The sequence below is a fragment of the Perna viridis genome, chromosome 6 (genome assembly GCF_037379345.1).
Source record: "Perna viridis isolate PV_CMFRI_1.1 ecotype Kerala chromosome 6, ASM3737934v1, whole genome shotgun sequence".
Lineage (NCBI taxonomy): Eukaryota > Metazoa > Mollusca > Bivalvia > Mytilida > Mytilidae > Perna > Perna viridis.
The window spans coordinates 4,420,878-4,444,367 of NC_142450.1; the positions used below are offsets into that span (position 1 = coordinate 4,420,878).

The 23,490-nt window shown below is 31.5% G+C and overlaps 1 long non-coding RNA gene and 1 pseudogene across 1 annotated transcript; both read right to left on the bottom strand.

Annotated features, from left to right (window-relative positions):
- Positions 1 to 1,759: 1,759 nt before the first annotated feature.
- LOC148613282 (uncharacterized) lies at positions 1,760 to 8,532 on the bottom strand. The gene is made up of 3 exons (XR_015923325.1): positions 8,203 to 8,532; positions 6,025 to 6,061; positions 1,760 to 5,104 (listed from the first exon to the last, which is right to left on the bottom strand). It is a non-coding gene; the product is annotated as an uncharacterized LOC148613282 (long non-coding RNA).
- Positions 8,533 to 15,383: 6,851 nt separating this feature from the next.
- On the bottom strand, positions 15,384 to 19,071 carry LOC148613283 (uncharacterized; annotated as a pseudogene).
- Between the last annotated feature and the right edge of the window lie 4,419 nt (positions 19,072 to 23,490).

The following is a 23,490-nucleotide window of genomic DNA, read 5'->3' on the forward strand; positions in this document are numbered from 1 at the left end:
TTACTCACACATGTAAACAATATTCATACACTTTTGTAGTAAATTACAAATATGGTTTTAAAATAGGAAAGGGGAAAAGTGACTTTTTTAACAGTTTTCAGTCAATATCTTGAAAACAACGATAGATTAAAATAAACTTTTGATTGTTGAAATGATCCATATGATAAGCCCTTCCAGCGACTTTCTGAGTCAAAATTGTTGGACAACTTCTTTTTAAATTTATTGCCTTTGAAAGGCAAAATTCAACCAGGTGGGCGATTCAAGCTCCTGGGAGGGAGCCTCTTGTTTTGATATGAGTAAATTAGATCTGTGGATGGAAAGAAACGCAAATGACACATTCCATGCACGGAAAACTCGATTACAAAATAAACGTACTAGATATCATTGAGACGGAATCCACCTCTGTTTGCCTGATATCAAAACCTATAACAAAAAGCAGAAAAAAATACTGACCGCACACGACTGGTCACTAAAGGTTGTCCGTCACTTTTTGTGACGCAGCCCTAATCATTATAAATCACCTCCCGATAATATTATATTATTTAATATTTTTTCAACGAGAGGGAGTTTCTCATGCTTATCTCGTCAAGCGGCTTTGAGAAACTCCTGACCTAAATATGTAAATTTAATTAGCGCTGCAAAGTTTTCTTTCGGGACTATTTTCCAGCGACGTGCTGCTTGACGTCACGTATGTTGTGCAGCTGTGATACACGTCATTTGAAAAAAATTCGGTTAACCATTTAGGGTCGCGTTTAAAATTTGTGAATTAATTTTGGGATTTATTCATTCTAATCGGAGAACTTACTGTAGTATATCATTTTCCATTGTGGACTAGAAAATGTTACCACAAATCAGGCATTATTTCATACACAGTAAACAAACAGACGGTTATTTGGGTGGTCAAATATTCCTACGCTGTTGCTTGTATGTCACACGAGGACATAGAAACTAGCGATAATTTTCTTTCTCACTAGACTGGCGTGATATTGAAAATTATCGTATAGCAAGATAATAGCGATAATAACTAATATCATAAGTATCGATTACCTTATGTCATTCATGTCATTGGATATCATGTTTGTGTTTGAGTCGGTATTTCTGTAATCTACAAGTCATTTTAATGTGCTCTATATTTTTGTTTTTTTTTGCCAGTCTGAAATAGGAGGCAAATGCCTACATGCCTCAATGATATTTGCGATCCTGCTAGGTACCGGTAATTTAGTAAAAATACAATTTTGCCTCCTGTCCAATGCAGAAAAGCCAACAGAGAGAAATAGATAAAATGATGATCATAAATATAATTAATGTAAACGTAAATATTAACATACATGCACATAGATCATTCAAAACAAATCACATAATGTTGTGTATCTGATAGGAGATGCAGAATTTCTCCTTGTGTCAATGCAGAAAAAATGGTTTATTAGGGCAAGCTGTCCATTGTTCTTTAAACTGCAATAAGTATATTAGCTTCGTTATTCTTAATTAATTGAACGATTTCTATTATCGTATAAATAGTATTGTCTTAACAAGTCATTAACAAAAAAATTTATTTGGAGTTCTTAATGAGTACAGTTTTATCATGATTGCAGTGCTGTACAAACAGTTGTTGACTCTCATTATCATATTTTGTACATCAGAAAATGCATTCCTTCTTCTACCTCACCATACTTCAGCAATGGTAGAGGTTATCTGACAAGCTATTTTCTGACTTGGTGTCATCCTAACCTCTAGTATTTGACATGTTGAAAGCCAAATGTTAATTAGCTCAACGTGTGTTTTAAAATACTGTACGTCTTTTATTTACAGAAAAGAAGTTTAACCTACCGGAAATCGAACGGTAAAAATCCTAAGTATTTGTTAAATAACTGAAAACATTTTAAATGAAGGCAGTGTCAGATTGACCAGCAATTTTTAATTAGGTCATTAATTTTACGGAATACAATATATTTTTGACAAAATGAACTTAAAGCTGGTAAAAGCCGTTGGTTAATTTGATACGTTCGTTTCGCTAATTGTAAAATCCGTAATTTTATGGACCGGAATTACACGCTCAAAACGCTACAAACCAAAACATAAAGTTCATTTCAACTGCTTTTACAAAGGATTTCCAGGATTGCTGGATTTTCTCATCAGGTAGGTCATTGTTTATCTTTAGTTTAGTCACTTTTTCCCGTGTAATGGTAAAGAAACTGTATAAAAAATGTTTAAATGGAAAATAGTTTACTATAATTTCGAGCAATTAGTCAATACTTAATAAACATAAATATACTAATACATATGCTGTCCTAACTTTATAAAAAAGCAAAATACCGATGTTGAAAGAATGTGTTGTATACGTGTTTCAAGGAGCATCCTCTCACCATCAACAAATAGAACAAATAAATAGGAAGACCAGAATGAAAAAATAGTCTCAAATAAGTACTCGTAACCTAACATATCCTTTTTCATATAAAAGATAACAAGAATAGTACCCACTCTGCTAAAGACAATAATTATCAATTTTTACTTGAAAGGGTATGCCTTGAGCATATTTCGTGGGTTGCATACAGATGTGTTTGAATAACGGATTTTTCTAATCATCAACGAAAAGTTAAAGTTGATAATTTTGAATATATGTACATGTATCTATACAATAATTTGATTTAAAAAAAACCTTTAACCCAAAGAAACAATCGCTGTTACCGACATCTAGAAAATTAACCAGTTACCGACATCTTATTGTCTGTGTGTTGTTAAGTTACCTGCATCCTCGACCTTAGTAACCGTCATCTTTAGCTATTAATCAATCGTCAAATACAACCAAGAAAGGGACCTTTTTGACTGACGTTCACTTCCAATTTGTTCCAGTGATTGATGTACCTAATATGATGCTTCATTAAACGATCTAAACAGTAGATTGAAGAAATCAATCCTGCCTATTTTGCATCTGCCATGTCGGGATGTCGGTAACTGCAGTTGTCGTAATCAGTTTACTACCAGTGATTATGGACCATAGTGTTCTGTAGAATAAAAACAGTAAAACGCTACTGTTTATTTCGTTGGTAGATCACTTCCACTAAAATATGTCCCCACGAAAACTTTTTTCTCCAAATATGCATTTCAATTTTAAATAAAACATCATTCTGAATTCAAATGCACTTATATGTATATAAAATCAATAATCCTAAATATTCCTTCGAAACACGCCAGCGTAATTTACTTCACCTTTGTGTGCGGTAGAGCGTATGATACACAATAACGGGAGTGCCCAGCTGTCCTCAAGCCCTTTGTCATTTAATTAGCAGAAGATAACAAAACATTTACAAAGCAGAAAACATTTATCCCTAATCCTTTAATCCACTTGATTAACTGTTTACAGATTGATGTCAAAACTTAAATAAATGAGCTTGGCATATTCAAAATATCGTTTTCCTTAGCTGTGACGGTGCCGGTGCCGATGTTATTGTTTTATTGAAACCCTTGATTTGCACATTACCGTAAACCTTAGGATACGTAAAATTCAAAAAACAATTCAAGACATTTTGAACACAAAGCCAATCTGATAAGGGAGAAAGCTTTGTCAATGAAGTCTTAAATACTACAGATCTGCCCTTTGATAGACTTCAACTGTTATTCTGTACCTTATCATGTTTGATTTTAAATATGTTGCATAGTGTTACTTTAGTATTCTACATGTACATGTTATATTTTTGCTGGGATGCAGAATTTGTTTATCTTGAAATTTAACCTAAGTTCAAAGTAAGATATAGACAGATAGTGTTGGATGTTGCACAAGTGGGTTTTTCCTTCATACCTTTGGTAGAAAGTTTGGAAAAAAATATTCAAAATGATCAAGTGTTTATAAATTCGAATAACACATCAAACGGATATTTAATTGATTTCATTGATGTATGTAATTTTAGGACATATCCATTATTATCCAAATGTAATAATGCATGAAGGATGTGTATATACTTTGATCAACTTGAAATGTGTAATCCGTTAGGAAATTGGGCAGGTGTGCAAAATATCGGAGTGTAATTTTATATAATTTTGAATTTCCCCAGTTTATATCGTTCAAGACTAACTGCTATATGAACTTTCGCCATCATAAAGGGAGAGATCATTACCAATTATGGGATCAATTTTTACGCAGGAGAATAAATCAAGATCTTGATGTTATTTCCAAGGACTTATTTGGTTCTGTTTATCACCATTAATACTTCTGGGGTTATTTTAATGAATTGTACGAACATTTCAAGCAGATACAATTACGTCTGTAAATATTATTTTTGTATCATTCCATTGCAAGATTCTTAGGAAATTCAGTGATGCAGAGATTATATAATAGTCTTTTCAAATAGCAAAAGCATCCTTGAGTGAAATAATGTTGTCAAATTGGTAAGGCTTTGAAATCCATGTTTCTGACATTTCCCATTTTGCCTGATTCTTGCAAACACTTACACTTAAATTGCCTTCAGGAATATATCTTAACAAACCAAAATGTCATTGATACATATAATGCACCAACAGTCTATTCAACTCTTGAATCTGTCTTATCATCATAGTCCCGGTAACACTGACCTTCAAAGTATCTCCGGAAGTTATATCAAATACACGATTAATCGCCATTGTATCAACAATTCCAATTTGACATTCAACAAACTTGAATTGCTGACATTCTAGATCTTTGCGAATGTGTGTGCTATTCAGCAAGTGAAAACATAGCAAAACATTTGTCAGATTCTTGTTGATAGAAACTGTTAAAGATAGATCTGCTTTAATGATGCCACCAGCTTCAAACCTAATCCCTTTGTGATCTGACTGAAGTGTGATGAGCGATTCAGCTTCATGTTCATGTTCTCGCTCCCATTCTACGACGATTTGTTGGTATGGTGGATGTCTTTTAATATTCGTAACATTCATATAATAACTCCCTATGCTACATCCTACGACATTTGCACACCGCCTTTCAGTCTTGAAATATTTGAAATCTTTTATAAAGCGTTTGTGAATATCATACGATACAATGAAATAAATAATGCATACTATAATGCTGTATAATACGAAAAAAGTCTCTTTTTTGTACTCCATCAATAAACAATGGATAGCCAACCAGTATCTAAAAAGGAATTTATTTAAAAGATACAAGTATCGGTAGATGTTTCTGTACGAGTATATATTAGGATATGGGCATTTAGTATTTTTATAGACAGACGACCCAATAGTTTTATCAACTTTCTTTATTACATAATGGTATAAATATTGTCAAAATGACCAAATACAAAGAAAAAATCAAACAGAAAAACAGCAAATAAAAACCCACCGCGTGCAGTTTTATTTCTTGTTCAGAAAACGTCATAGACCGCATAATCAGTTTTAGCGTTTTTCATTTTTGTGATTGTACTTTTGAGATAATTTTTCTGTAGATTGTACGCGAAATAAGCACTTATAAGAGTTATTGTTCTGGATTTGGTATGATTTGGTTGATATAAGTTGGAGATTAAAGTGTAGTTTTCTCAAAAGTACAGATCTGAACAAAGAAAGGACTATGACTATTGTCAAATAAATTATAGCAAAAGGCAATGTCTTAATTTAATATGGACTTGTACATTCAACTAAATTATGAGATTTAAAGTTTTGATAAGTTACCCGCCTGACAATCGAACAAATTTTTGCATGGAAGAACAAATAATATCTTAACCAGCATGGCTTCACGCATAAACTAACATTCAGAGAGTCCGTGGCTATATTTTCTAAGATTAGACTACTTAATTGTACAATCAGTACTAAAATATAGATAAAATGTTATTCTTTTACTAAAAATTAAGAGTTCAAGATATAAAAAGTAATCTTGTAATATCCGAATACCTTTATCGCTGGTTAAAAGTAATTGACTATAGGATAACGTTACACATACCGTGTAATATTGGTATGCATATTAACAATTACTCAGCAAAAATTATAAATTTATCATTTTATCTAAGTTTGTCAATACTTAACTTATTTGATATACTATTATTGACATATCTTTTTACTTACATCTTATCACCTGTTTTCAGTTCGCTCTAAACAACGTCTGGAAAAGTAAAATGCAACCTGACAAAGGTTTTAATTTTAATGATAACTGTTGTGTTCAATGAACAACCATGGTTTTATAGACTCTTACCCAATATATGGTATGTTGTCAATAAACACCCACCAGAATGTGTCATCAAACGGTTTTGTTCTTTAATTATTCATTATTGCCTTTAATTCTTCGTGGGCAGACAAACATTTTTCTCTCCTTTTTGGTATCCATATCTCTCTTCTTTCTAGAAACTGTTTACTTAACTTAATGTTTTTAGTATCCCAAAATATCTTCTTTTTTGTGCTTTATGTACAGTTCAGTTTGACACTAACTGTCATACCAATACGTATATTTAGCAAGTCTTCAAAAATAATTATAAAGTTTGTTTTTTTTATTATTATTCATTAAAAAATAAGAAGAAATATTCAGCTCAATAAATATATCAATTGACATAATATCTTAGATTGTCTTCGTTCAATGTCGCTTTATACTTTCGGACACATTTTGTTAATAATTATTGAAAAAATATAAATCAATTATCAATACTTTTCTTTTCCAAATCAACGAGTAAAATTGTCCCATTCTTGAAAAGACAAGTAGATCGTCTGTTTTCGTGCTGAGGAAACAAATAAACAAGATACTCTTACGGCTGATGAAACTGATGTTTATCTTATCTAGTTAACTTGTTTCTATACATTACAGTCGCACGATAAAACACAGTTACCAGATAAGTGATAATGTAGATCTTCCCTTATAGTGCAATAACTTTTATGATATATTTATGTCGATTTATTAAAAATGAACAGTATGTTGTCTAATTCGTGTTAATATGTACTATGGTAATTGTTTTTGTTGCTTATTTTGTTCTGTTTTGTTTTTATTTTTTTGTTTTTGTTTTTTTTTGCTTTTTTTTTGGTTTGGTTTTTAGTGGTTAGGAAAAGAGATACTCAAATTGGTAATTCCGTATTAAGTATTATATAGTTATTCAAGTATATTATAATAGATATACAAATCTTGTAAATTTCTGCATTATTTCGAGTGTTGCCTAGATATATCGCAAATTAACAAGATTATCAGATTCTAGAACATTCAGTGTTATTAAACATGATTTTTTTCTCGGAAGAAATTCTTATTGTTTTGTCATCTCAGATACCACTTAAATTGTCAACTTAACAGCGATTGAAAACTAACGAACAAATTTAACTCAATCAAATCTTTAACAATTGACAAAATATATCGAAAAGACCTAAACATTCGTGAGTAAACACTATTAAGATTTTCCATAACAATTATTGATTTAATAACATTCGTGATAAGTTATGCCATATATTACTACATAAACATGATGAAGGATAAATAATTTTCGCTCATTTTCTTTTAATACAGCCATTACCTTTGTATTACCCAAAGTATATCTAAATAATAGTTGGCTGACCGTAAATGAACACATTGAAAAAGAATGAAAATTGATGATGAAGGACGAACATAAAAAAACGCAAAATAATCAAGGTATAAATAAAAATTGATAAAAAGGGTGACGAATAAGTATTTTGAAAATTTGATAAATGTGAATTTGACTCCATGCATGAATAAAGTAAATTATTTTATAACAAACAATAAAATTGTCTTCTATATGTAAAGAAAAAAAGAAAATAAAATTTTGATAACAGAGATGCGATTTAGTGACCATAAGTTAATGATAGAAAAGAAGAGACATAGGGCAAAATATTAGACAGTACTTGTAGTTCAATAGATGATGAGAAATATTTCTATCTTGAAGGCCAGCAAAAATTCAAATGATAGATCATTATCTTATATTCAATATTTAAGGTTATGTCCAATCAGGATAAGATCATTTGTATACAACTGATTCCATTTTCAAATGGGATTTCTTTTCCCTTTTGGTAGTTGTTAGCAATGAACCACATAAAACTGCATAAAACTGTAATTAAATGAAGTTTTGTCTCTCTTGATATGATTTCGGTTGTAGGCTGGAGATGAGATGCAATATTTTTCTTAATCTAAGGACAATATGTAAGTAATAAACAGTGGGTGTACTATGTCTTTACATGTACATGCAAAATTCCCACATTCTTCTGTTTATTTTAATACCATTGAATGGTTATATGAATAATGATAGATATGCATACCTTAATAAACCTGAATTCTTTAGTATCTCAAACTTTTTCATCTTCTCCGATATAAGACCATTTTCTTCGACTTACAGATCGCCATCGTTTAAAACAATTTCCCAGTTTACGGGAGCAACAAATTCGACCATTGATAGTTGCTACTTACGAATAAACAACATTGACAATGTCCACATGTAAAGAGTTTGCCTGTATCTAAATTTAATGTGCATGGTTATAACCCATCCGTACGCCACATACAGAGAGGCCACGCCCACATTGGACATATTATGTAATAATAATAATCTCGTTGCGATAAGTGATGCTCAAGGTATTCCTATCATTAAAAGACATTTACTTGATTCTATTGTTCTTAAGATGTATAAATGAGTCATTTTATTTCATTACTTAGATATAAATAGACTGTCAATATAGATTCCAGACTTTCAACGGCTTTCAATCTAAATTTCATATTGAATGAATACCAATTTGCGGATTTCATACACGGGCTTATTATATCATCATAATAACATCTTTCATATTTGCTTGTGGTAATTTATCGTCTTAAAACAAAACCTGATTAAAAATACATAATTGTTTTCCATATGAAGAATGTATTGTGGAAACAAGTGTCAGAATGCAGTACACTGTACTTGACATTATGATAGAGCATTTGCGCTTAAAAATGACTATTGCACTTCAGTTGCGATATGATAATTGCAATTCAAATATTTATCTAAACTCACCTGCTTTATCTGAGATCGACCATCTTATAAAGAAGTCGTGTAAACACCGTAAACATTTACAGGTCATAAATTTATTTCTTTTCCAGCGCTAGAGACTTTTCTGAAATCTTTCTGAACTCAGTATACTACGCTATTCGATTTTGAATGACAAGAATGTTTTTCTTGATAATAGTGAAATAAAAAGTGTACATCTGAACTTTTCTGACATGCTAAACCTGGGTATTTTAAATAATGTGGTTGAACAAATGTCGGGGATTAATAACGATACAATGCATGTAATAAAGGTGATTCCATGGAATTAGTTTTAGATAACCTCGGAGAGTCCTCAGACTTTCAAGAATTGTACATCGACTGTAGCTATGGTATCAGGAAAATTTTACCTCCAGATGATCGAGACTATGACCAATTATCGCCATTTTTTAATCTTGGTAATTCATTCGATTATAGTTCTAAAAAAAAACTAATAGGGATGAGACAGGTTAGCGAAAAGTATAAAGGACAAGCACCCCTATGAAAAGAACTTAAAAAAAAATTCACATGCTAGAATGAAAGTGCAAGGTTCAAAAAGAATCAAAGCTGTGTGCCTACTCAATCTGTTATTAGAGAGTGGCTCTTTCGAAGATGCATTATTTGTTAATTCAAATAGCATTTTTATGGAACTTAAAAAGGCACTTCTTGCAAATTTGTGGATGGAAGTCAGGATACCATGAAATTTGTATATACTGCATGGTCGCCAAATCACGATCCCAGTGTCCAGAACTTGGATACCGGTACAGTTACTGCTTTATATTACGCTACTCCTATTTCGGAAATCGATCCGATAGCTGGAAACCTTACCAATGACACGTCTGATGGGTTGGACAGTGTTTACCAAGAAGTTCCGTGCTACGTTTCCATATACAAATGTAGTACCATTAAACCTACATGTATCCTTTAATCTATTGCACGTAAGTAAAATATACATTTTATTTTAAACATGAAATAAATGTAATCGTTATGTATATTTCCAGGAGGTGTCTTTTTATATAAGCCGAAACGGGGAGATGTGGATATTCGGGTCTTTTAGTATTCGGGATTAATAATCTGAGTGTATGTACATGTACATGTACCGGTATTAGTAAGGTAGCATCCCTCCCCTATGCATGTAAAATCATTCAGGTGTGAATTAAGAATGATTTGATATATGGACATGTTTTTCTCTTTCAAGTCTGACAACTTGACAAAATGTTTCATGTAATTTCAATTAAATAATCCTAAATACAAATAGCCAGGAAATACTCTGACCGTCTGTTTGCTATTAGGGCATTTGTTAACGTCGCAACATCAAATGCAAACACCCCAACTGTGACAATTGTATAAACATCATTATCTTACTGATTATTCTGGATTAATTCCAATTACTTGGCTAATCTGATGGAGCATTCTTTTAACTGGCAACAAAAAACTTGATCGCTATGACCGGTCTGGTAGACAAAGATTACTATAAAATGGGTAAAAGAAACATAACATTAAGTTGATTTTATAACAGAAAGCAGTGTGTGCTAATGGGTATAAAACAAATACAGTTAAATGATCTTAAGAAACGTCCGAAATTATACAGAACTTTAAACGGAGTCTGCATTTTCTTCTAGTTTTACTAAATAAGTTAATTTAGATACTTTTTCATTTCTGCTTGGTTCGGTTTCCCTCTTCTTCAAAAGTATCAATTGTGTATATTTCTCTTTTTGAGTCTGGTACCTAAAAAACACATACATGTATATTTACCCAGTCAAATATTTGTATCAGTCAGACAACTAAATCATAACCAAGTGACCGACACAGGAGATTTTTGTGAATGTAAATATGCGTAAATTATATAATACAACATGTATTCGAAAAAACCTAGTACCAAAACCTAGTGCCAAAACCTAGTACCATTACCTAGTACCAAAACCTAGTACCAATACCTAGTACCAAAACCTAGTACCAATACCTAGTGCCAAAACCTTGTACCAATACCTAGTACCAAAACCTAGTACCAAAACCTAGTACCAATACCTAGTACCAAAACCTAGTACCAATACCTGGTACCAATACCTGGTACCAAAACCTAGTACCAATACCTGGTACCAAAACCTAGTGCCAAATACTAGTACCAATACCTAGTACCAAAACCTAGTACCAATACTTAGTACCAAAACCTAGTACCAATACCTAGTACCAATACCTGGTACCAAAACCTAGTACCAATACCTAGTACCAATACCTGGTACCAAAACCTAGTACCAATACCTGGTACCAAAACCTAGTACCAATACCTAGTACCAAAACCTAGTACCAATACCTAGTACCAATACCTAGTACCAATACTTAGTACCAAAACCTAGTACCAATACCTAGTACCAAAACCTAGTACCAATACCTAGTACCAATCCCTAGTACCAATCCCTAGTACCAAAACCTAGTACCAATACCTAGTACCAATACCTAGTACCAATACTTAGTACCAATACCTAGTACCAATACTTAGTACCAAAACCTAGTGCCAAAACCTAGTACCAATACCTAGTACCAATGCCTAGTACCACATCTGTTTTAGTATTATAATAAGATTTTTTTGGTAACTTTTACAATTAAATTTAGTAACTTTTCAAAATATGTTGTTATTCTTGATAAATAAGTTTAATTAAAGAAGTCAATTATAGCCTATAGACAAATAGAAATATACATGATGTATGTTTAATTTGTATTTGCAGATCCTGGAAGAAGTCGCCTACTTTCTTGTCACACGAGGTGACATGGAGTAGAAAATTTTCAATTTCGCTCATAAAAAAATGAGACTGAAACTGTTAACTATCGTAAGCAGTTGCTTCTTAAGAAGTTCTCGGGAACAGGTACGAATGTATGAAGTATTTATTATTCACCATATTTCTGCATACAAAATGGAATTATTGTTTGTGCTAAGTCTTTACTGAAAATTTTCGGATTTAAATCACGCCAAATCACGATTCCAGTGTCCAGAACTTGGATACCGGTATAGGTACTGCTTTATATTACGCTACTCCTATTTCGGAAATCGATCCGACAGCTGGAAACCTTACCAATGACACGTCTGATGGGTTGGACAGATGGATTAATAAAAACTTCTACTATGCTATTAGAAAGAAATTCTTAGATGGCACATGTTTTTTTTTTCTGTAAAAGAAAGAGATTACTGTACAAGTCCAAAACTACACCAGGTAATTAATTGGCTAGAGGATTACTCAGCTTACTATGCAGACGGTCTCCCAGCCTGTTCAACCTTTTTGCTGCTATACCGGACAAGACAATGTACAATATACTTGAGGTGAAAAGAAGATATGAATCAGCGATCAGAACTGTTTTTATGCCATTAGCATTTTATTAGATGTGGAGAAAGTACTTTCCAAATCTAAAAGTCAAACAAGTATTCTATAAAGCCGAAGTCATTTTTGTACAAATAAAAATTGGTTCTTGAAACCACGGAAGAAAAACGTCTAAGCAGGAATTACAATGTCTATATGTTGAAAAGAATACCTAACGACATTTGTATATGCATGCGTGTTCTAATATTCTATAAACATTTGATACATAGAATAGTAAAATGATACTTTTGCTGGCAGTACTTAATAGCCATAAGTTATCATCTTCTACAAGTACATGTATATCGACTTAAACATTTTTTTTTATAAATGTAGTGCTTTTTGAACTTCTGCTTCTTGTTTTCCAAAAAGAATGCTACCAAAAACCCTTACCTTCTCATTATATGAGCTTGATAATTAATGGGATGGATCAGTGCAAGTTTTTTTTTTATAGATGGTTTACTGCATAGTGCATGTATTAGTCATAAGAGAACACATGGCTATTTTCTTTAGACTTTTAAATGATACTTTCAAAAAGCTGTTAAAGCAGAGTCAATTTCTTATCTCTTCTTAAACTGGTTTCTTAGTTTTATTACTGGGTGTTTGCTATTTCATGTAATAGACAGTTCATTTCTATCTAAATACAAGAAAAAAACGTTCTCGGTTACCGAGGGTGCCACCGTCGCCTACTGTGTACTACTGCATCTACTTTCCTCCGTTTTAGCTTCGGGCACGCTGATTGACATCATTACATTTTTGTAATGGGTATTTCTTATATATAAAAAAATACAAATTCTCTTTTTAATTATAGTTTTATTTATCCCATGTCTCTTAAGTGGACAGGTTTTTAATTACTATCTTAAACTGTTTTCTTTATTTTATTTTAAGTAAAACTAACATTCCCCATTTTATTGGACGAATGGCAAATGTAATTTCAATTTATTATATGCAGATACATGTAAAAAACTAAATAAAACACGTGCCATTCTAGATCTCAAGGGATTATAAATAAAAACATTAATTTTAAAATCTAGCAGGATGCATTTTAAAGCCCCACCATCTAGTAGTGTGATAAATCTAATTTCATGAGATTCGATTCATATCCTGACACGAAGTCTAGGTAAAAATAATAATTTCATGCAGACAAGTTTAACCACATCAATTTGAAATTGTAAAAAAAGAACTCATAGGTTCTGTTTTCGTTTGCTCTCTCAATGTAAATGGTAACGTTTTTGTTTTTCTCCATCAAGCCTTTTTCTTTACGAAATTTGACAGTGGCAATTAATATGTTAGGGACCAAGCATGTCTGGGGAGTTCACAGACTTCAAGGACATACCATTTTTCTGTTGGACGTTGTCAAAGCTCTGGACCTTCTTGCAACACATGTAACAGGAGTTTTGGCTCACAGTCAGAACGGATTAGATGTAATATGGCTGATACAAAACTCTCCGCACCAATGTTTTATTTTTGTATAGTTCAGATACAGCTTAATGTCATTAAAGTAAAGAAGAAAATTTCAAAATTTGATTTAAGTAATTTTCATCGTCGACTGAATGTATAAGGTAAAAGTCTTTTTCTTTTTTTCAGACAAGACAATAGCAAAGAAAATTAGAAGGAAAAACAGAAATCGACAGATTTATTCGTCATATGTTATTATATTCCAACCTTAAAATATTGTACCAAAGACATGACATTTTATCTATTTTATCTTTTGCTTGAGTCCTTGTTATGTACTTATATCTTACAAAATTTACTCAACTAGTAGTAAGGACAAGCCTACAGACATTTTGCTATATATATGGAAAATTATGATTGCATGCCATTAGTATCACGCTAATGCAGAATTTTCAATTCCTGAAAAAGTAGAACTTTCAAATACTGGATTATATGTCTTAAAAAGTTTTGCCCATTTTGCTGAATGCAAGATGCCACCAAGGCTAGACATATATAGGAGTAATACCATAAGATTTCTGGTCTATAGACCAAATTCATTAGCAACATACAGTGTATGATATATTTGTATCAATTTTCTTATAATACATGTATGAAAGTTCTCGTCTTTAGACCAAATTATAGAAATAATAGTATTCGTTGTACATGGGTTTTTTTGTCTTTAGACCAAGTCTGTTATTCAGGTTCCTTTACCTACACTAAAAACCAAGTGTCTCGCTCAATGATTTTACTGCTTGAAGAAATCTGGTCTAAAGGCCAACAATTGTATCAGATGAATACACACATTAACAGTCTGAATACTTCGTTTCTGGTCTAAAGACCAATTTATATCACTCGATTTCATTGTAATCATATTTTAAGTCATATACAATAGAGATGTACATTTAACAGTAAAAATAAAATTAAAATGATCAATTATGTTAATATTTTATTTGTTTTTTAGACCAAATTAGTCCTGTGATTGACCAAAATAATAGATTACGTCGCTACTCTGTTACCGAAATCACATAATGTATTACAAAACACTATTTAACTGCATTTTAATGCAGTTATATGTAGTTCGCTGATAACAATTAGTAAAAGGGAAAAGAAAATATATTCCTTTTTGAAAATGGAATCAGTTATACATGAACGCAACTTTGAGTGAATAGGCTATATTCCTTCATTGAAAGTGAGGGCAGAGGACTTATATATATTTATTTTATTTCTTTGTTTATGAAAAAATGTAGCATTCTCAGTCAATTGTTATCAAAAAGGAATTTTACATTAATACAAAATTGACCAAATGGACTAGCGAACTGGTACATGTAACTAAGAATTAATTCAACATTTTAGTATGCTTCAGAGAAGGCTAGAGATCGAACATTGATGAGTGTGCACCTTGCTATAATTTTGTTAAGATTTATTTCATTTCAAACGTTGAAACCAAGCAAAAAAATTGCCAAAGACAAACGCCAAACAATCGTCAAGATTGTCATCCGATTCATAATATTTCGTGTTGTGATAGAAATAGATCAACAATTGTAAAACTTGAACAGGTTTTATGATTGTAATATTATGTAATATCAAATGTCATTAACTATTGTTTGATTTGTTTTGATTTTTCAAATTGATAAATGTTTTTGACGATTTAGTCGCTAAAAAAACCCAGAAGTAACTAGTTTGGTTTAGGAACGTTTTAAAAATGATACATGGTATTCTATAAAAAGGGATTAGACGTCTGTATGCCAGGAGAATAATTAAAAGTGACTCGGAATATTATAAATTCATTTAAGTACAAGGCCTTGATTGTAATTACAACTGGAATAAAAAGAAAATATTTTATCTAGATATCTAAACTCAGTCACCTCAGATTGTTTGCGGTTTGCGTGTTAGGAACTCTAGACTCAGGATCCAAGTGACTGTGATAAGGAGCATTATCCATTACAACCACAGACTGAGGAGGCAATCTAGGGAGGAGGTTGTCTGAACCATTCTGTAAAGTTCTCCTTGTTCATCTCGTCATTATAATCAGACTCAAATATAAGACCACATCCAGGAATGAGGCCAACTTGAGCTGAACCAACATCTAAGATTATCAATCTCGTACACTTTCCCGAAGGTACATCACGATGGCTACCTTTACAGTGTGGCTAAAAAACTGACATGGATGTACTGGGATTATCCAGTCATTACCCTTGACCACATGATTGGTGTTCAACCGTCTCATCTAAGTATACAATAGGCAATCTTGTTGTCTAAACTTACGTATCTTGCGAAGATATGGATGCCTGTACAATATCTGCACGTTTAGAGACAAATCTTCGGTCTGATGCGTTCTTGGAGAACCTAAAATATAAAAAAAGGAAGATATATTAAAATATGATATTATGAAAAATGGAATCTACGAATATTGTTCTAGTATAGTTTACCGGAATACAAAAAAGATTTTTGTCATATACTTTGTATTAAGTTTTTTTTTACATGTACACGTATTTAAATGCAAGACATCAGTACCCTACAATGTATAAGTCTTGAAACTTTAGGCTGGACATTTCACTGTCAAATTTTGTCAGAACAGATTTGCCAGGTTCTGTGTTTATGTCATGTTCTTACAGAAAGTGAAGATTTTTTTAGGAAATTAATCTGATAGTTAACTGTGAAGCTGCATTTTGATATGCTTAAACAATTATATTGTATGCTATTGAGAAGGTAAGGATGTAACTTAATGTTGGTGCAGTTTTATATGAATGTGTGCACATAGTAATTATGTACAGACCACTGAAGATCTGCTTTTTTCTGTGTTTCCCTAAACTAAGAATGGTTTTGTCTTTTTTGTGTCCTAAATAGCATGCCATCTGTTTTTTACAGGAAACATATTGTATGTTGTCAATGAGACATTTTCACATCATGTGTAATACTCAATAATTTGATTTGATAAATATTACCTCTTCACTTTCATTTATACATGTACAAGCATGCCCTACATTTTTTGTAGATTTTATAATTTAGGATGTTAATTACCGAAACCCAAATGATTTCACTGTTCTTGCCACTGTTGAAAATGAAACAGCAATATCTTTGTTCATCAGGGCTTTGTGTAGTTTTGGCATGGTCACAGCTGCTTTCTTCCTGTGCATTTCATAAATGGTATTTCTCACCACACCCTTGTCGAAATAATCCAGCTTCTGGGACCTAATACCAGGTTTCTTCACATTTGCCTTGTGGACTGCCTCCACCACATCTTGTACTGGATCTCTGTCCTTTAAGTACCCCTTTAAAGTATACTCGCTGATTCCTAATTAGATAAGAAAAAAGTATTAAAATATTTAAGATCAAATTAAGCACAGACCATTTTCTTCTGGAAATATGGGGAGGGATGGGATTTTATGTTTTTTTTTCTGCTTGCACACAAAAATATTTTCTTTTAAGCAGCAGCTGGAGTTAAAAAATCATATTTTTATTATTATTTGTTTATTATTAACATTTTATTTGCTGAAATTTGGAATAATTGTATTTTTTTTTCAAAATAATCTTAGTTATAATACAGTATTTTATCACAATATCACATAACTATAACATGTTCATTATGTCCGGACATAAATATGGTATATGGTGCCATACCAAATAAAGGTTTTGGGTTGTGACCTGAGTGGGACAAGAAAAGACTGATACATGATATCTAAGTACATGTAAAAGGGAATGGACCTCTGAAATTTGTACCACAGAAAGGTGTATCTATTCTTTCCCAAATATTCAGGCTTTGACTTTTGCAGTCATATCAAGCTTGACACTTTCAATCATTTTATTTTAACACTTCAAGTTACATGTATTAATTTCAATATGGTTGTTATTAAGTTGCAATACAGAAGTAGTGGTATCACAAACTACATAAAAATGTAGAAATGTACATGAGTATCATTAAAATATTTCTTAAACTCATGCTATAATATGTTGGGTTTTTACTTGTTATGACCTAATTTTTAGACTTGAGATCTTATGGACTTAAGTATTGGCCATTTTTATAATATTCAGAATTTTAATGCAGCCTTCACAGTTAAGCAGTAGTCCGAAGCCCAAAGGCTTGTGTCATAATGGAGGTGGGGCTGTAAAATTAACTACTACAGGCCAACTGTCACTATATAAAAACTCTGAAAAAGATTTTGGGCCTGTGAACTGGAAAATTAGTTGTGAAGACTGTTAATGGACATTTTCCTTAACATTCAAAAAGAAACTCTCATCAGCAGCATGTGCAGTTAAGAGGGGAATCATTTAATTATTAAATTTACAATAAGTCTGTTTAATGGACATTTTGATTTATTGCAAAATGACTTCAGAGTACACTGATTTTAGCTAAAAAATTAAAAAACGAAAATAAAATACATTCACTAGGTGTGTTGGAGGTCTGGCGAACCAAAGTGCACAAAATGCCATATTTTTTAATATTAAAAAAAATGATTTTAATATTAGAAATTGATGTGTTAATATTAAAAATAGAATTGTTAATATCAGAAAATTAATTTCTTTTCTAATATTAGAATCTTGTGGAATTTTTAATATTAGAAAGCAAATTTTTGATATTGAAAATCTATTTCTAATATTATACTTTTACGGTTTTTAGTTGTTTACTAAGACTCTTAGACAAAACTGCGACCGGTAAGAAATTATATGGACCGCCTCGCTTTCAAATTAAGATGATGAAGTCATAATATAAGAAGTTGTATATGTTTCTCTTTTCTTCACACGAATGATCCAGAGTAAACTATATATATATATAAAAGTATAATATAGCAAATAGTTCATGCTACTTCGAGCCAATATTTTCAATATATGGACCTATTGCTCGCCCCCACAAATTCAATAGACCTCAGTTACACTTCGGTCTTAATAATTTTTTGGGGCGACTGATCGGTCCAAATATTGCCATATGACACTTAGCATCATAAATGATTTGCTAAATATAAGAAATACATTTTCTAATATTCATTTGCAAAAATTAATTTCATATATTAAAAATTATCTGATTTTTTAATATCAAAAATGTTTATAAGCATCAGACAGATAAAGAAATTTTAATTTGTAATTTTGGAAAATGAATTTCTTATATAAAAAGTTGAATTTTGAAAAACTCTTTTTTTTTATTATTAAATACGATAGTAGAACTTTTTATATGAAGAAATTGTTTTTTTGAATATTAAAAATTATTTTTTGAATATTGGAAAATCATTTTTTAAATATAAAAAATAGGGCTCCAGTTTGGCTTGTGAGGACAAACGAGAATTGAACATCATCTTAACTTGACCTTGAACACATTTTTCCATGACACATGATTGACTCTTGTCATCTTTGAGCATTTAGGTGTATATATTTGTAATTGTATAAATTGAAAAAATATAGGAAAACATAGTTGCGTCAGGTAACACCATGTTGATAAAATTGATGTCTACTTAAAATTTATTTGGGGGAGGGGTATAACCATTTAGGTGTAAAACATAAAAAAGATATATATGGACATGCTGATAAGCTAAGTTTTTGATGATGTGTGTTCACTTGCATGCTTATAAGTATGAATACTATGATTTGTTGATGTAATGAACTGTACTTGTCAAAAGTTTGGGTTTTTGAAACACCTGAAGAAACCACAAAATTTATGGTATATGTACAGAGAGCAAAAGGAAATCTTTGAATCATTTTTTTGTATACCTCAATGATCTTTACAACGTTTCATAGTCTATAATTTGGCATGGTTAACTTTTTTTTTTAGCTTTGTTTATGTTCAGAATATTGTCGTTTGCTATTTCTCTATATTTACCTTGTATGTTTGACAAAAACATCCAAAATTCCGAGTGAAATATCACAACTGGTAACCGAAGTCAGTCGTAACGTGTGTAGTACTCAATTGGTAGGAAACCAGTGACTGTTTTGAAATTCTCTAAGGATACGCATAACAAAATGGCACATACACAGTGAAATCGCCGTTTAAAAAATATAAAATGACATAATTCGATCACGAAGGTAAGAACGAAAAATAGTTGTAAGGAAATCGTTGTACAGAACGACATAGATTAAGTTGCAAATTTTTGAAAAGAATCGTCGAGTAATTAAAAAAAAAAAAAAAAAAAAAACGCAAACAATCTGAGGTGACTTGGAGTATAGAGAGATATAATCCCTTGACAGTTTTTTCATAAATATATCGAATCAAAGACAGATTTTTTTATCATAAAAAAGTAAAATACACAAGAGAGTCGATTGGAAATAGGTCGATTGGCAAAAATATAAAGAAAAAAGTAAAAGACATTTCAAAGAATGTTTCATGTTTTCAAATTTGATCCCATTTAGTGTGATTATACAATTTTTGTACTACTTAATTAAGATTGTTAAAACAATATTATATTCATGTCATGAAATGGGGTTGTTTGACATTCCTCGAGGATATTTTTTTAACTTAATCCGGTTTATTATTTTTGTTTGTAGGCCACCTACGTATTGGCATAATCCTTCAATCAGTACATAAATTATAACACTAATAAAGTCTATGTGGGAAGAAATTCCCCTTTATCATTTAATTTGATGGAATTACAACAAAACCTGTCTTAACCGAACCTTTAATAGTCCGAAAATTTGTCTCAACCAAAAACTTTTGAACGACTCTGTATCAATTTAAATGTATTTTTACACAACTCTTGCAAATCACCGGAACGTTTGTAACTAGGATTGTACATCAATATCATGTTAGCATCAACGTAACTTGGATTAATTTCATTTTGTTTCAAATTAAAGCTTGATAGGCTTTAATGATGCATGTCACAACAAATCAATATTATACAAACGTCTCAGAATGTGACGACTCTATTCACTACATTGCTCTATCGGATCCAATTGATACAGGGATGATAATGTAAACTTAGACACGTTTGTCACAGAAATGTCACATAGATGTCACAGCGGTACGAGTTCGAGTTCAGCGGAGGGAACGACCAAAAATTTGCATCGCAAATTTGACAGTTCTAACACCGTGGGGAATTTTTCAGACCTTTCTCTACGTTTACCTATCTTCCCTGTATCAATTTGATCCGATGGAGCAGTGTAGCGAATAGAGTCGTCACATTCTGAGACATTGCATATATATATATATATATATATATATATATATATATATATATATATATATATATATATATATAATATTAGAGCTTGACTAAATTCGGACGTTCAAATATTGTCTGAACAATCAGTACTTCAATAACTGAAATATGTGCACATATGATGTCGCCTCCTTTATAAGTACACTGTAGAAAATGTTAATTCAATTGATAAGTACAATTATTACCACTATAAGGTATTCTCAAACAAAGCAACACAAAAACAAAATAAATAAATAAACAAAAAAAATAATAAATAGAATAGCATATATACTAAATGACTAAGGGTGGTATTTAACAACAGACTTTCTTTCTTTAATTAAAACATTAACTTTACAATTCACATTGTGAATTAAAAGAAGACAGTTGGCAGATAGTAAATTAGGTTAATGAAATTATCTTAATTATTGAAGCACTAGCCCTCTTAACTTCACACCAATATGTGGAATGTAAAATTTAACTTTGTAGTTTTGGTCATCGTTTGTGGACGATCGTCTAACACTATAATGAATTGAGCAAACAATCCAAAGAAAAGGATAAAAGGACGAGTATAACATTAATCAGTTATATGAAAATAAAAACAAAACAGTAACATAGTTGAAAATAGACAAAAATAGAAATCATTGAAACTTTATCGATTTTCAAGTGTAATGAAGTTTTTCAGAAAAAAATGTAGATGTGACAGCCGTAAAACCTTAGAAATAAAATTATTTTATTGCAATAATACAGGTTTGTCGTCATATATTTTTTTTCATTCTTTCAGAAAGAGCTATTTAAGAGCTCAATTGTATTCCTGTGGGAGACTTACTTCATTTTGAAGTTCGCTGAATTTGATTTCTTAAAAATTGGCCAGTTTTATTTTTGTTTTGTTTTGCTTTTTTTTTTGGTACCATGTACATTTCTGAGGAATCTCTGTCGTACTGTCTGATTTGGGAGTTTTGATAATATTCAATTTATACTTCTATTTATACTTAATTTATATTTATACAAGACATTCCCTCGTGCAATTCTCAATACGCAAGACTTTTCATGTTTGATCGTTCTGCTAACGGACATAAATGTCTGACAGTGAATTAATTCTCGTTGATTTGTTGGCATTACTTGAGTGGGTTTATGTGTTTGACACTAGTTGTAACGATCTTTACAACGCAACTGATAACAGATATAGACGACAGCAAAACGAATACTGAAAGCAATCAGAAACAAGAGGCTCCCTGGAGCCTGAATCGCTCACCTGGTTAATGTCTGTCTCAAAAAGGGCAATAAATTTTACAAGGAGTTGTCCAACAGTTTTGGGAGACTTTGGTTGGATCATTTCAGCAATTGAAAGTTTCTTTCAAATAAATACATTTTTCCCCTTCAGGGAGTCGCCTGTAAACTTAGATCCCTCAAGACTGTTGAAGGCCTTATAATAAGGATCACTTCAACAAAAGAAAGAGTTTGGCTAAACTTGATGGTTTTGGAGATACATTAGTATATACGAAAAACTACTGTCTGACCCCTATGTTTTATTTTTAGTAGCAGTTGTCATCTTTTTAATGGATCAAAATCCCAACGTCAAATCTATGCAGGATTCCCAAGGAACATTCATACAAAGTTTTTCATCAATTGGTCAAGTAGTGTCAGTGAACGAATTAACATTAAAAACAGCAAAAAAACGTCGAAAAGGGGCAATAACTCCAACAAATTTAAAAATAAAATTGAAAATTTGAACACATATAGATCTCATCATGTTGAACATTTTTACCATACGTCAGAATTTAGCAAATATATGCGAAAAACCACTGTCTGACACCTATGTCCTATTTTAGTAACTGATCAAAAACTACAACATCAGGCCATTGAATGCATTCGCTTTACGATGGTAAGTCAAATGTCACTCCTATGTTGTTACTATCGCCAATATTGTATCATGATCTATATTTTAAAGCCTAGTAGTACTTAACATGTATTTTTAAATTCTTCACTCATACTTAAAGGCCTTAATACAAATCAATACATCAAAGATATTGTCAAAAGGTATTTTGTTGATTTAGTGATTCTAAAAAAACAAAGAATATCCGGTTACTATTCAAGATCTCACCATATCTATGTACTTTAAATGAAAATATTTTATGTAGGGGTGCATATACATAAAGCTGTTGATCGATAACAAAGAACCATCCTTAATTTAAATACTCAAAATCTAAGTTCATAGCATTAGAAAGCATTTAAAGATCGATAAAGAAAACAAAAGTAGTTAAATGGAAACCAAATATAAAAGTACACGGCCTTGATGATCATAATAACATCACTTAACTCAACTCATATTAATTTATTGATACACACATAAAACAGTCTTTTAATCCATATCAATGAGTGGCCTTTGGCTGACATTTTCATTCCAAAGGGTTTGTTGTCTTCTTGACATATACACCATACCTATTCTCGTTATACAATTTCAAGAATTTCATAGAGTCATCGTCAGCCATTGTAAAATTTCTACTGTTGTCACGACATTCAGTTCATCAATTAAACACTTAAAATATGTTTTGATATGTTTGTTCTTCAGGAAACAATAATAAAAAAAACAATCACAGATCGAAGAAAAATGTTGCTTCCTACTCATTCCGATATATATTGCAAATGTTA